Consider the following 16253-nt stretch of genomic DNA (forward strand, 5'->3'; position numbering starts at 1 on the left):
TACATGCGGACGTGCATTGTCCTGTTGGAACAGCAAGTTCCCTTGCCGGTCTAGGAATGGTAGAACGATGGGTTCGATGACGGTTTGGATGTACCGTGCACTATTCAGTGTCCCCTCGACGATCACCAGTGGTGTACGGCCAGTGTAGGAGATCGCTCCCCACACCATGATGCCAGGTGTTGGCCCTGTGTGCCTCGGTCGTATGCAGTCCTGATTGTGGCGCTCACCTGCACGGCGCCAAACACGCATACGACCATCATTGGCACCAAAGCAGAAGCGACTCTCATCGCTGAAGACGACACGTCTCCATTCGTCCCTCCATTCACGCCTGTCGCGACACCACTGGAGGCGGGCTGCACGATGTTGGGGCGTGAGCGGAAGACGGCCTAACGGTGTGCGGGACCGTAGCCCAGCTTCATGGAGACGGTTGCGAATGGTCCTCGCCGATACCCCAGGAGCAACAGTGTCCCTAATTTGCTGGGAAGTGGCGGGGCGGTCCCCTACGGCACTGCGTAGGATCCTACGGTCTTGGCGTGCATCCGTGCGTCGCTGCGGTCCGGTCCCAGGTCGACGGGCACGTGCACCTTCCGCCGACCACTGGCGACAACATCGATGTACTGTGGAGACCTCACGCCCCACGTGTTGAGCAATTCGGCGGTACGTCCACCCAGCCTCCCGCATGCCCACAATATGCCCTCGCTCAAAGTCCGTCAACTGCACATACGGTTCACGTCCACGCTGTCGCGGCATGCTACCAGTGTTAAAGACTGCGATGGAGCTCCGTATGCCACGGCAAACTGGCTGACACTGACGGCGGCGGTGCACAAATGCTGCGCAGCTAGCGCCATTCGACGGCCAACACCGCGGTTCCTGGTGTGTCCGCTGTGCCGTGCGTGTGATCATTGCTTGTACAGCCGTCTCGCAGTGTCCGGAGCAAGTATGGTGGGTCTGACACACCGGTGTCAATGTGTTCTTTTTTCCATTTCCAGGAGTGTAATTTAACGGCTTAGTCCCTAGAAAGAAAAGTTCCTATTTTAGAAGGTAGAAGGCCGTATCTTAAAACATTTCATATGAAAGTTGGTTGAAGGGCCCTGTAAAGAATAAAAATCTCATGCCTTAAGGGCAAGACAAGAAATTTAATTTAAGAGATAGTAATACTCGGCTGAAGGCCACATACCGACAAAGTATGTTTAACGGCTTAATGCCTTTTAGGCAGAAAGCCGTACCTTAAAACATCTCGCGTAAAATTGGAATAAAGGCCACATATAAAAAAATAACAAACTCATGCCTTAAGGGCAAGACAAGAACATTAATTGAGAGATATTGATACTCGGCTGAAGGCCACATATTTAACCAAATAACTAAAAACCCAAAGAGGGAAATTACTATGTAACACACAAGGAACGGCGCTCAGAAGTTTCCAAGGGTTGGCCTGGAATTGTAATGCTAACGCCCGTTTAGGTAAGACAGGCAGCCTGTGCAACAGCTTCTTAATCTGACGGCAACGAAGCCGACAGACAGCCGACCGACCAATAAACAAGATCAGTTCCGCTCCATGCAGCCAGCAAAACGATCACAAGATTTCAATACTTTGACACACAGAATACTGGCGCCCACAACGACCAATAACACCGCAGCCGCCGAACTACACACTGTGCTAGACAGCAACAACACTGCCTAAAATTACGTCAACGACCAGGACAGGTAACTGGAACGTCAATGGCCACAAGGCAGAAGATACCGCTCGTTAACTTCAATAACAGTCCCCTAGAACTTAGAAAGACTTAAACCTAACTAACAGAAGGACACCACACACATCCATGCCCGAACCTGCAAACCGTAGCAGTCGCCTGAAGTGCCTAGAACCGCTCGGCCACCCCGGCCGGCGCAAAACATAGCAGTTTCAACGGTCTGCAGTGACGTTGTCCAGTGTGATGGTCACACTTTCTGTTCATTCATCTTGTTCCACATTCTCCTGCTGTCCTAGTATTCTGAAGTTTTCCTTTTGTAACGACATTACATAAGCTTCACGTAACCCTGTAGTTCCTTCACATCTTTGGCCACTTCTTTTTGCTGTGAGTTAATCTGAGAGAGATTCCTCAGTACTTCATTCATTTCTCCCTGCTGCTGCTCCAGGTGAATCATCATACACGAAATTTGTGATGCCTATTCGCTCTTTCCCTTTATCAATGCCTTCTAGTGTTTTTGTAGCATAGTAACAAAATTTGTCATTTGGCTAACCACATTCGTCGCTCGTCTCATGCGTTACATGACTATTAGAGCTTTTTTTTCTGTCTCCCATAACCTGGATACACGCTAGCCTAGCATCTCTCTGTGCATCTACTGCCTACTGCTTCCCTTCTGTTGCTCTCTGCTTGGTTTTAGACATATTTTCCGTGAGTACAGACAGATTGCCTTTTATGTCTTCCTCGAATTTCTTTGTCATTTCTTTACCTTATTTACGCTCCTTTTCCCTTTTCTTTTATACCCTTTGCAGTATCTCTTGTGCATTTTTTGTTTGATTATCCATCCGTACAGTATATTCTCTAATCATACTGTTCCCTGTGCTCCCATCTTTTGGCAGCTGTGTGGGAAGTGGATATGCACTAATCCCAGAGTGCCGCTCTTGTGGCAAAACCGATCTCGCATGCTTTCATTCGGTGGCCTTTTGTACAGGGTGTTTCCGTAAGAGGGTGCAAAAATTTAACAGTACAGAAAATATGTTCCACTAAAGAATTTCAGGTAAGAAACATAGGGTCAGAGTAACCATCTTATAGAGATAATAGGAATAAAATCACATTACTGTGTACTTTTTTATTTATATTTGTTACAGTTAACGGCAAATACCATCAGTGGCACGATGAACGTGCCATTTATACTTTGTGTTACAAAATGTGCTGAAATTGCGGGCCATCAACCTCACTCCAAGTATAACATCGGCGAACAAGATTCTGACGCACCCTGACAAAGATCGCTGGTGTCTTTCGGATCACATCACAGGCAGCTGGAACGCTGGCAACTAATTCCTTCTCCGCATCCACTTTAACGAAATCGTCGAAATGAATGGAATTGATTTGAAATTTCGTTAAAGAAGAATAATAAATTTTATCTTTTGCTTTTAAGTTAATTTTCTTTCGTGCGAACTTAGTTGTAGAACCACTCTCTTATTTTCGTGTGGTAATACAAATTTTTACTTTCTTAAGAATTACGTACATTTAAAGAAAAAATAATATTTACGTGAACTCATATGAACTGGTTAAGAATATTAGGTTGAGAATTGAGTCCTTTAAATCATTCGGCCTTGGCATACACTTTCCAGATGCAGTGGGTTTTTTTTGTTAAATATTTTTACTGAATTTTATCCCGGCTCTAGCCATAGAACACAAGATTACCTCTATTAGCAGAAAATGTTTTAATTATTGCCAAGCCGACATTTATCACTGATCAAACCTACTTCATTACACATTTAAGATATTTTGAAAGAACCAAACTGTTTAAATTTCAATGTTAACTAACATTAGCTATCCGCCTACGAATGCACAAACGTATAATTAATTAAAATTTTATCAGCCACAGGATCACTGAAAAAGAAGAACAATTTCTTAATTCACTATTGATTTTTATGCTTCTGTTCCCGATTTACGGGTTTGATAATTTTTTAAATGTGCCGCCTATTGTTGGTCGCGGCACAGCCCAGCAACACCGCTAAAAAATGCTGAAAAATTCTTAAAGAAATTTTATAGATGACGTGGGCAAGCTAATTTACATAAATAATTCACACTTTTGATAAACTCTAATATATTTAGAGCAAACAACAATACAACTCACATTAATTCGTAACGCATCGTCTAATGGCGGCTAAGTCCAGACAGAGACAAAAGAAGTCTACCCATTCGTAAAAAACTCTTTCACAGTGTCCTACCGCAATGACTTCTGAACAGAGAAGACCAAAGAATACATAATGCATTGTGCTTAAATAGTATTGCTGACTATTAACATTTCTTTGCAAATTGACGATATTATTCTCTTCCGACAACATTTTATATATATCTCTGCTATCGCAAATACTGACACATTTTACAATCACATAATAAATACAGAAAAATTCCTATCCTAAATACAGAGAAATATTACAACAAAAAATATAAGGAGAATAACAAATGTCTTTTACACCACATTCAGTAATATTTTTGTTCAATAATTACGATATATACAACTTGCCCAAAGCGGCGTATATGGTACAAATAAACTCTTGTTCTTTAATAATGTGAGTTTGCCAGGGAACGTTACATTGCCCCCTGGCAGCATTTGGCAAAGAGTTTTTACACTTTGACACAATGGTGCCAGTAACGTTCTTTACACTTGTATATTTTACGGAATGGCTCTTTTATTTAGTCCCAGGGTTATATAAGTTCATGGCTCCCCCATTTGGGCGTAGGCAAACAGAAAACCTGGGCAAAACTGTGCCGGAGCCCAGCCATCCCAGTTGGTTCATGGTCAATATTGCCTCTTTAACAGTTATTCATTTGAATTAAATTTGCAGTTCGTCACAAACGGTTACACAATTACACAATATCACAGTCACATACAGTTCGACTGAAGTTTTTTGTGTGTGATACTATTATTCTTGTGATACACTACAAGGTCACTTGTCCTACGTAGTAAATGTTCAATGTTTATCGAAATGAAGTCATTGACATGTTATTCAGTTTATGTGAACATAAAAAAAAATCAATAATGCTGCATTTGGTGAGCGGTGCGGAGTGATTGTTGAGCGGCGCTCGGCGCGGCGCGCTGACTCCGTGTAGGTCACCGCCCCCGGCGTTGACAGCTACGGCGCGGAGGGGCGTGGCTGTCTGTCTGGTCTGCTACGGGCTGCTGCGGCCGCTGCATAGCTGATGTAGCCGGATGCGCGTTGGATATCCGCTCGCCCGTGCGACGTCTTCTTGCAGTGCTCCAGGAAACATGCAACAAGTTCAGAAACAGTGTACTATCCTTATAGGCATTTTTCCTGCTGTGGGAAAGAACGCACACAGTTAGTGGCAGTTATTACTCAGTAGGCCTTCACTAGTCTGGTTTGCACAATGTTTCGTTGTCACAGTAACACGTTTTATGGGCATACAATATTTTTCACCATGTCATGACTTGTCATTAGTCACACGCAAGTTTTCACCTTTGGACAAAATGTATCTCTGTAGTCAATGCGCTTTCTTAGCGTCCCTTGACACACAAAGAGTTAAAGTTTGACACTAGCTTGATCCACCGTCCGTTATCGGTTCACTGTTCGTGTCGTGCTAGTTCCTTGTCCATTTGCACACACGGCGATGATACAGTTTTTTATCACTTATACACAACTACTCCGTGACGTATTGCTGCAGGTTTAACGGTCACTGTCTGTCTCTGCCGCACAATACTGCACTTTTGTTTAAGTTCCTTTATTTTTATTTACAATGTCCGCTGTGCAAATAATTTTTTTTTTTTTTTTTTTTTTTTTTTTTTTTTGTAATAGCACATTCGTAACTCTTTACCAAGGTGTGATATTTGCGTACATGGTAACAAAATATTAAAATTTGGTATTAGTTTGCCCAAAAGTCATCTATATTCGTGTTCGAGTAGATTTTATTTGTGCATTCCAGCCGGATTCAGGCATATTGTTCAATAACTCCTTTGAACTCATGTCACACTTTACTATCAACGTCCTACGTAACTACAGTGTAGTCTCTGTAGGCAAAAATTGACTTGGACTGTATCTGGCTAGCTCTTTTTTACTGTTTGAATCTGCACATGCTTCAATTGAAGTTTCTTTGTGCGTAACTTTGCATTACATAAATTTGCAACAAGTTTGCCTCCCGTGGTGCCCTCGGGTCACTACTGGGTGCATTATTTTCTCTAATAACATTGGTGAGATAATAAAGTTCTCAGGGCCTCATATTATTGATATTATTCTGGGTTCGAATCTTTCAATCTGACAGCTACACATATCTACATACATACACATAATAGAAAAGATTGTGCCAAGAAATATTTCAAATTTGGGCACATAGAAAATTATGTAGTACACTAACTAATCATTACTAAAATGTTCTTTTTGATTGAACTCTGTCACAGCTTAACACTACAAATAATTGCACTAATCAGATTATCTGTGCAAACATTTAGAGCATGTTCTAGATAACACAAATTAAAAGAGTACATAACACAAATATCCATACACATGAGAAAGTCAGTCATATTCTTATAACTAAACACTTCTACACTAGTACATTATCTCTAAAGATCACACATCATTAATGTTCATTATTTACAAACGAATGGTGTCCACATATGACTATTAGTCTTTTACTGTAGGAATGCTTTTACATCCTTACACGGATACAGTCCCCGTGCTCTCCCTGAGTGGGGATCTGCTAAGAGATAGCTACACTCATGTGGCACACTTACTACTCTAAAAGGTCCACTGTACACCAGTTGCCACTTGCTATCCTGTTTCAAGGATGCCGAGGACTTAGGATGATTGCGTAAGAGTACCAAGTCCCCAACACTAAATTTTTGGTTATTCGTCACATGTCGATTATATTTTTCTTCCCTCTTTTAGCGCACCTGGTAAGGTTGCATCCTGCTTTTCTTATCTTGTGTGCTTATATACAATGTATAACCTGAAAAATTTATTTAACTCTCCAAATGTTCGTAAAAAAACTTTTTCCTTCTTGGGCCAAGGAATGGAGTATGAGGCTCGACAGTAATTTTTGTGAGGCTTCACCTCGATATTGTACTGATATCCCTTAACAATTCCTGGTCGTTCAGAAAATACATCTGCATAATTAAATAATAACTGCACCAAATCCTGTTGTTGCATTGAATTCAAATTTTCGGACTGTGATACTTTGTTCACAAGTGCGTCCACATTTGCTTTTAATTGATCACCTTGTACGTCAGGATAATAGAGATTCTGTCCTAGACAATGATTGTCTAAATGTAGTATCGACTGATTCCTACACTTTATGTTAATAGCATTACAATTAGGTACAGGTACCTCTTCGGATCTGAGCATGGACAATTCTATTCTCCTACCAGCATTCATCAAACTTAATTTTCCCCGAGAAAGGTCGATTATTGCGTCCCTTTCTCTCAAAAAATCTACCCCCAAAATGCAGGCTACCTTTAAACCCTTTACTACCAGGAATGAGCACGCTATGGCTTCATCCCCTAAATACATCTCTACCCGCACTTGGAGTTTAATTATTTGTCGCTGTGCACTTATGGCTCCAGTGACTTTACAATTATTCACGGGAAAAGTCAGCATACGCCTTTCCTTCCCCAGTACTTTGAATAAGTCCATACTCATAACACTGACAGTAGCACCTGTATCTACGACCGCTTGCACATCAATATTGTTAATTTTGATCTCCATTATCGCTTGTACTTTGTCTTTGTGCTCCTTTATGCACGTGGATGGTTCAGTTATTAATTCATCTCCCATCTGTACCCCGTCATTATACCTAAGGATACAGATGTTGTTCGGTGTTTTGTTCTGTGTCGGGCTGCTCTCACTCCAAACCTCAGCCGACGATGGAGAGCGTATCTCGGCTGCATCTAGTTTGTTGAATTATTGCTAGTGGATGGGCGTGGCTGCTCTGTGTCACTGACCTCCACTATGTGCACGTTGTGTTGCGTCGGCCGCCACGGTTGCGCAATTGGCGCATTTTGTGGTGGCGGTCGGTTATTGTCATATCTATCACTGTTTTGCCGGTCCGGACTGGGCCTCTGGTTCTGCGGCCAAGTTCGGTTTGCATCATTATAAGTATTAGTGTTGCTCGGCCCCCTGGCATTTTTCCATCTATTATTGCTTGGTGGGCCTGTCTCATACCGGTCATCGAACCTCCTGTTCCGGTCATTATTCACCGGCGGACTATTGCCGTTCCGGTCTCTACCTCTATTCCCGTTTTGTACATAATCTTGTCTCCTATTGTTACCTCCGCCGTTTCCATTATTTGGTGGGGGCGTGTTATTTCGACCATTTCTGTAACCGTTTCCGTTACTTCTAGCCTGTTCAGAGGCTGCCTTAACATCCTCCTGAATCAGGTCAATTGAGTCCAGAACAGACAAGAAATGTTCCATATCATTTTCAGGCACGTGTATAAGTTTTTCCTTTACATGTATTGGCAAGTGTGATTTCAAAAGTCTGATCAAATCCCGGGATGAAATCTGTTCGTCCCAGTAACGGGTCTTATTAATGTACTTCTCGAAATATTTTCGCAAATTGCCTAGTCGTGGAGAATACGGCTCTGGATTATATACCTCCTTCCGTAATCTCTCCAGAATACATGTTGACCAATATTTGGCCAAGAATGCCTTTTCAAATTGCTCATATGTGTCGCAACTGTCAGCTGCTTCGGTTGCCCATAATGCAGCATCTCCTTGTATGTAAGACATAACGAACTGTATTTTCTGTGTATGACTCCAAACGCTAGGCAAAATGTTTCTAAATCCCTTGATAAACACTACAGGGTGAACAGATTTCTTCTCCGTTGTAAAGATCTGAAACTGTCGGTTTCTAATCAGGCTTTCTTCAGTCACTATTTTGGGGCGACATTTATTTGTTTCGCTAACATTGGTTGCCTGTTCTGTCTCGCAGTCGCAATTTTTTACTGCAGTATTTATAAGCCTATCATTGTTGGACCTGGCTGGCGTGACATACGCCTGGTCGTGCCGCAAGCTGATTTCTAGCTCGGCAAGACGACGGTTGACATTCCGCTGCCACAGCGGAATGTCAGTGTGTACCACCTTTTTTTAGGTCCTGCATTTCCGCATTTGAGCCCACATCTTTGGCTTCAATCGCGGCGTGCACTTTCTCGTCTATTTTTTTATAAATTCGTTTTCAATTTCGTGCACTTGTTCGGACATTTTGTGCTCAATTACTTGATTTGTGTCAATTTCTAATTGTTCCACCCTGTTAGTCAGTACACTGATTTCTTCTACGATACTGGCGTTAGCCACTTGGATGCTATCTACTCTTTCGCTTAGTTCTTGCACCGTTTTGGGTATGGTTTCATAGTTTTGTTTCAAACTAACTATCTCACTTTGCATAGCTTCCAAGGATTGCATTAACTGCAAGTCTCTCTCATGCAGGCGTCGGTCACGCTCTGCTTGTTTAGTATCACGTTCTCTTTCGCGTTCTGCTTGCATACGTACAAATTCAGCCTGGAAATTGAGCATGCGCTCGAACATAACTCTTAATGATTGCACTTCTGACACCTCACCACTCTCTGGTCCATGTCCAGTGCTTGCGGGTGGCACAGTATTTCCGCTATCAACTGAATCACTGGGTAGCAGTGGCAACATTTCTTGCCCTTCTGCCCCCAGATTCTCACATTGTACTTCCTGAACTACGTCACTAACATTACTTTGTGTCCCACTTTCTAACTCGGTATCACTACTTACTGACTGTTGTTCATTATCCATGTTGATATCCTTCTGACTACGCAATCTAACCATAGTAAACAAAAGAAATAAAATCTGAACTAAATATCCTAACACTCAGGTTTCACTGACATAATCACACAAGAAATGGTCATTTGTTAAAACACACTTATTATATACTACAATGACTAACTACTCAAATGTCCTGTTATTTTAAAACAAAGCACTAACAACAAGCACACCACTAATGATCCGAGAACACTGCACTGAGGCTACTGTACTACCCACAGGACAACTACACTGTAGCTTTACCTTTTCGTGATCTATCTTGGGTGCAGCTGCCCCCTGATGTTGTGGTAGGTAATTAATTTTTCGAAATAATGAGCTCTCTTCTTCAGCTTGCCTCTGGGTATATAGTGTTCTCATGCAAAAAAATCATATACAGGTATTACCACACAATATTGGTTATGCAATACATACAATATATGGAAAAATTATTAAATGTTCTCCAACAAAGTTCGACTATAATAATTCCCTAGTTATCTCATGGGTATTTAGTGGCCACTGCATATTCGTGCCCCACGTTGGGCGCCAATTTAACGAAATTGCTGTTTAAATTTCGTTAAAGAATAAAATTTGCTTTTAAGTTAATTTTCTTTACCTTACTTTCTTTGCGTGCGAACTTTGTTGTAGAACCTCTCTCTTATTTACGTGTGGTAATAAAAATTTTCACTTTCAAAAGAATTACGTACATTTAAAAATTACGTGAACTCATATTAACTGATTAAGAATATTTGGTTGAAAATTAAATTCTTTACATCATTCGGCCTTGGCACACATTTTCTAAATGCAGTGGATTTTTTGTTAAATATTTTTACTGAATTCTTTCCCGGCGTTAGCTTTTGAACACAAGATTATCACTATTAGCAGAAAATGGTTAATTATTACCAAGCCGACATTTAATTATCACTTATCAAACCTACTTCGCTATACATTAAAGTTATTTGAAAGAACCAAAATTGTTAAATTTCAATGTTAACTATCCGTCTAAGAATGCACAAATGTGTAACTATTTTTTTAAAATCTCAGTCAGTCTCTGGATCGCTGTAAAAGAAGAACATTCTCTTAGTTCACTGTTAATGTTTATCTATCTGTTCCCGATTTACGGGTTTGGTTGATTTTTCCTTTAGCGGAACAATTTTTTAAATGTGCCGCCGCTGTAAATCGATCGGTCGCGGCACAGCCCAGCAACACCGCTAAAAAATGCTGAAAACTCTTTAAAGAAATATTATAGATGACATGGGCAAGCTAATTTACATTAATAATACACACTTTTTATAAATTCTGATATATTTAGATCAAGCAATAATTCAACTCACATTAGTTCGTAATTTCTCTTTCAATGGCGGCTAAATCTAGATACAGACAAATGACGTCTACCCATTCACCAAATACATCGACACAGCTTCCTACCGCTTTCAGCTCTAAACGAGGAAGACCAAAGAATACATAGTGCATTGTGGTTTTATAGTATTGCTGACTATTAACATTTCTTTGTAATTTCACGACATTATTTCCCTCTGGCTGAATTTCACATCTCTGTTATCTCAGATATTGACACATTTCGCAATTACATATTTAATATAGAAATATTACCATCCTAAATACAGAGAGAATATTACTACAAAAAATATTACAATAATAACAAATGTCTTTTACACAAAATTCAATAATATTTTTTATTAAATAATTACATTATATACAAGTTGCTCAGAGTGGCGTATATGGTACAAATAAATTTTAGTTTGTTAATGTGTGAGTTTGCCAGGGAACGTTACACTTTCATCTCTTTGTGAAACTGGAAGACTCTCTTCGTGGAAAAAAGTTTGAATATGATGACTCTCTTGTGCACGGTCCCAAACAGTGACTCCAACAGGTTGGGCCAGAATTTTACCGTGCGGTTATACAGGTGCTGGTTCCAAGATGGCGTAAGGCAGTTGAGAGGGATGGAAATGATGTGGAGAAATGAAAATATTGTTCCTAAAGGATGTATCTACACACTGTAAAACTTTCAAACATGTACAATAAAAGATGGATTAAAAAAAAAAATAGTGGGCATTTCTTTTGGAGTGATCCTCGTACGTGTGTTATGGCTGCTAGCCAATGATCGCGTTTGTGTTTGTTCAAAAAAAAAAAAAAAAGACTCAAATGCTCTGAGCACTATGGGACTTAACATCTATGGTCATCAGTCCCCTAGAACTTAGAACTAGTTAAACTTAACTAACCTAAGGACATCAAACAACACCCAGTCATCCCTGACCCCGCCGGGAGTCGAACCCGGGAACCCGGGCGCGGGAAGCGAGAACGCTACCGCACGACCACGAGCTGCGGACTTGTGTTTGTTTACAGCAGGTTTATTCTTATGATCTACAAAGTGCAGTGGAAACGTGTGGAGGCCACGCCTTTTCCGAAAGTGCAGAGATTGTTTTCGATGATTCAGAGACAATGGTTTTGAGTTGAATGACAAAAGACGTCCCAGTCGGTGTAGTTACAGTGAGTTGCTGCGGCCGAGTCCGGGGGCGAATGCTGAATGCTACAAAGTGCAGTTGCTCGATTTAAATCGTGCACTTAGAGAAGTGACAGTCATAGAGCTCCCTGGCGGTGCCAAACGACATGTTGCAAGCAGAGTGAAGGAAACCTTGAACCGACTACAATGGGATAGCTTACTCCCACACGCCATATTCACCAGAGGGCGCCCGTTCCTATTACTTCGTGTTTTCGCCCGTACAGCAGGGCCTCTCTGAACAACACATACGAGGCACATTTCATGAATAACGCCCGCTAATAGTTCTTCAATATAGTGTCCCTGCTTCTCTACGACTAACAAGGGGAACCTCCATACTGTAAATCACGGATTTTGATGCGCTTCAACTGGGTTGTAGAGGCACTTACCCTGAGTACCTGGCTACCCGGTTTTTTAGCGACGTGCCTTGGTTTTTGAGAAAATCGATTTTGAAGTTCATTGCCCGCTTTGTATACCCGTAAAATTACATATATTCCGACCAAGTCAGTATAGGGTAGCGGTAAAAGTTCACGGCTACCGTGTTGGAGGTACCGTGTTCGAATACTGCTCCCATATTTTTTTATGTATGTAAGAACCGTCCGGAAAATTTGGTCCAAACGTTCAAAGACGAGTAGACAAATTAAATGGGAAACAGAAATGTAGCCGTATCCTGCGCGAAATCCGGGAAGTTCACGAAACTGGTGTACGAACAATTTTTGCGTTCTGTATTTCTTCCGTACGTGGGATAGAAATTTTTTTTGTACATTATCGATTCGTGGGGAGGGCAAACAGATTCAACTTTATACGATCATCTATTCACTGATGAAAGGAAAGCGATAAAAAAAAAAGGTTCAAATGGCTCTGACCACAATAGGACTTAACTTCTGAGGTCATCAGTCACGTAGAACTTACAACTACTTAAGCCTAGCTACCCTAAGGACATCACACACATCCATGCCCGAGGCACGAATCGAACCTGCGACCGTAGCGGTCGCGCGGTTCCAGACTGTAGCGCCTATAACCGCTCGGCCACCTCGGCCGGCAAAGCGTAAACAATTGACAGGTATGTTGACTATGCAAGTTCAAATGGTTCAAATGGCTCTGAGCACTACGGAACTCAACTGCTGTGGTTATCAGTCCAACTATGCAAGTGGCTCAAAGAGATATATTGTATATCATTGAAACTATATGTAACATTAGGGCACATATGTTTCTGCCTATGTCATGCTGTTGTTAATAGTTTTCTGGTTCAAATGGCTCTGAGCACTATGGGACTTAACATCTATGGTCATCAGTCCCCTAGAACTTAGAACTACTTAAACCTAACTAACCTAAGGACATCACACAACACCCAGCCATCACGAGGCAGAGAAAATCCCTGACCCCGCCGGGAATCGAACCCGGGAACCCGGGCGTGGGAAGCGAGAACGCTACCGCACGACCACGAGATGCGGGCAATAGTTTTCTGTGTTTTACTCAAATAACGCATGATATATCAACATATGTGTGCGCTATTATTCATAAAACCGTAACACACGGTTGTAATAGGCCATGCAACACATCAGATGTACTGCATACATTCGTAGTCCAGTGGAACAGTGGAAGATTTTTTTAATAGAAATTAACTAATATAAATTACAATAAAATAAATTAAATTACAAGAAAATGTGACAACCATGTCAGAATACATAGTTACTTACGTGTGGTCTATGTCGTATATTGTGTGGTACGACAAACAGCTACCGCAATATTAACGATAAAAAGCATAAAAGAGTTTGTCTTAAAACCCAATTGCATTCCCGAAGTAAACCAATGCAATCGTACTATAAAATCATCAAACACCTGGTCGCCGTAGACACTTCATTAGGACCCTTATGTAGGACAACCCCACACTGCGCTGGGTGGATTAATGCAATGGGGCCTGAAGATGGCATCAATGTAATGCCGGAACTGGTAGCACATAGAAGTTCATAAAATAAAATAAATTTCTACAGTACATTCGACTGTTGGTAAATTTTTGCATCAAGAAGTTCATGCTAGCCGCCGTCCCACGATCCATAATGGATCAACGAAGACACTTCGAAATCTTCAATTCTCTTTTTTCTTTTTCTTTTTTTCTCTACTCCTTACTGTCGTTCAGCTGCTTCTAGTGTCTCATTTCCTAGTCTGAACTCCCTCAGTATCTCCTCGTTTAATCTGACTACATACGATTTCCCTAAGCGTACTTTAGTCGGCGTTGATCTTAACCTCTTCTCAAGACGACAAATTGTGCTAAACTGCGCTCCCCATGTCCTTTGCCGCCTCTGACAGAATTACCTGCACATTGTCGTCGGCAAACTTTCTTTTACCTGATCTGTAATCCTCTTTCCAGGATCCAATGGCTTGCTTAGCTGCACACTCGATGTAAAATCGGGAAACATTATGGATAAGCTGCAACATTCTTCCTTCTCAACCATTGCGTCTCTTCAGTGTCTTTGACTTCTTGCGGCACTATGGTTTCTATATAGGTTGGAGATACCCCATTTTTGTTAACAAATACACTCCTGGAAATGGAAAAAAGAACACACTGACACCGGTGTGTCAGACCCACCATACTTGCTCCGGACACTGCGAGAGGGCTGTACAAGCAATGATCACACGCACGGCACAGCGGACACACCAGGAACCGCGGTGTTGGCCGTCGAATGGCGCTAGCTGCGCAGCATTTGTGCACCGCCGCCGTCAGTGTCAGCCAGTTTGCCGTGGCATACGGAGCTCCATCGCAGTCTTTAACACTGGTACCATGCCGCGACAGCGTGGACGTGAACCGTATGTGCAGTTGACGGACTTTGAGCGAGGGCGTATAGTGGGCATGCGGGAGGCCGGGTGGACGTACCGCCGAATTGCTCAACACGTGGGGCGTGAGGTCTCCACAGTACATCGATGTTGTCGCCAGTGGTCGGCGGAAGGTGCACGTGCCCGTCGACCTGGGACCGGACCGCAGCGACGCACGGATGCACGCCAAGACCGAAGGATCCTACGCAGTGCCGTAGGGGACCGCACCGCCACTTCCCAGCAAATTAGGGACACTGTTGCTCCTGGGGTATCGGCGAGGACCATTCGCAACCGTCTCCATGAAGCTGGGCTACGGTCCCGCACACCGTTAAGCCGTCTTCCGCTCACGCCCCAACATCGTGCAGCCCGCCTCCAGTGGTGTCGCGACAGGCGTGAATGGAGGGACGAATGGAGACGTGTCGTCTTTAGCGATGAGAGTCGCTTCTGCCTTGGTGCCAATGATGGTCGTATGCGTGTTTGGCGCCGTGCAGGTGAGCGCCACAATCAGGACTGCATACGACCGAGGCACACAGGGCCAACACCCGGCATCATGGTGTGGGGAGCGATCTCCTACACTGGCCGTACACCACTGGTGATCGTCGAGGGGACACTGAATAGTGCACGGTACATCCAAACCGTCATCGAACCCATCGTTCTACCATTCCTAGACCGGCAAGGGAACTTGCTGTTCCAACAGGACAATGCACGTCCGCATGTATCCCGTGCCACCCAACGTGCTCTAGAAGGTGTAAGTCAACTACCCTGGCCAGCAAGATCTCCGGATCTGACCCCCATTGAGCATGTTTGGGACTGGATGAAGCGTCGTCTCACGCGGTCTGCACGTCCAGCACGAACGCTGGTCCAACTGAGGCGCCAGGTGGAAATGGCATGGCAAGCCGTTCCACAGGACTACATCCAGCATCTCTACGATCGTCTCCATGGGAGAATAGCAGCCTGCATTGCTGCGAAAGGTGGATATACACTGTACTAGTGCCGACATTGTGCATGCTCTGTTGCCTGTGTCTATGTGCCTGTGGTTCTGTCAGTGTGATCATGTGATGTATCTGACCCCAGGAATGTGTCAATAAAGTTTCCCCTTCCTGGGACAATGAATTCACGGTGTTCTTATTTCAATTTCCAGGAGTGTATTTTAAAATAATCATTAAACGGTTCTCTGAAAATCTACACTCCCTGAATTTTGAGAATACACAGTATATTAATTTTTGTTCAACAAATAGCCATACCAACACTTTGTACAACAGGTAGTCATGCCGACAATTGATGTAGCACGTGAACAGGAATCAGTAAACGGAATAAAACCCTTCAAATTTTTGGGTGTACATACTCGCGAAAACATGACCTCGCAAAAAACACATTACTGAACAGATCAAACGATTAAGGGCAGCTACTTTTGATCTTCGTTTAATTTATAGTCTTGTAAACAAACGAATCAATT

General features: G+C 42.6%; 1 long non-coding RNA gene across 1 annotated transcript; it reads left to right on the top strand.

Annotated features, from left to right (window-relative positions):
* The first annotated feature begins 904 nt into the window (after positions 1–904).
* LOC124720099 lies at positions 905–3122 on the top strand. Its single transcript, XR_007006063.1, has 2 exons — positions 905–2742; positions 2834–3122. It is a non-coding gene; the product is annotated as an uncharacterized LOC124720099 (long non-coding RNA).
* Positions 3123–16253: the final 13131 nt, after the last annotated feature.

This window comes from Schistocerca piceifrons, chromosome 11 (assembly GCF_021461385.2).
Source record: "Schistocerca piceifrons isolate TAMUIC-IGC-003096 chromosome 11, iqSchPice1.1, whole genome shotgun sequence".
In the NCBI taxonomy this organism is placed as follows: domain Eukaryota; kingdom Metazoa; phylum Arthropoda; class Insecta; order Orthoptera; family Acrididae; genus Schistocerca; species Schistocerca piceifrons.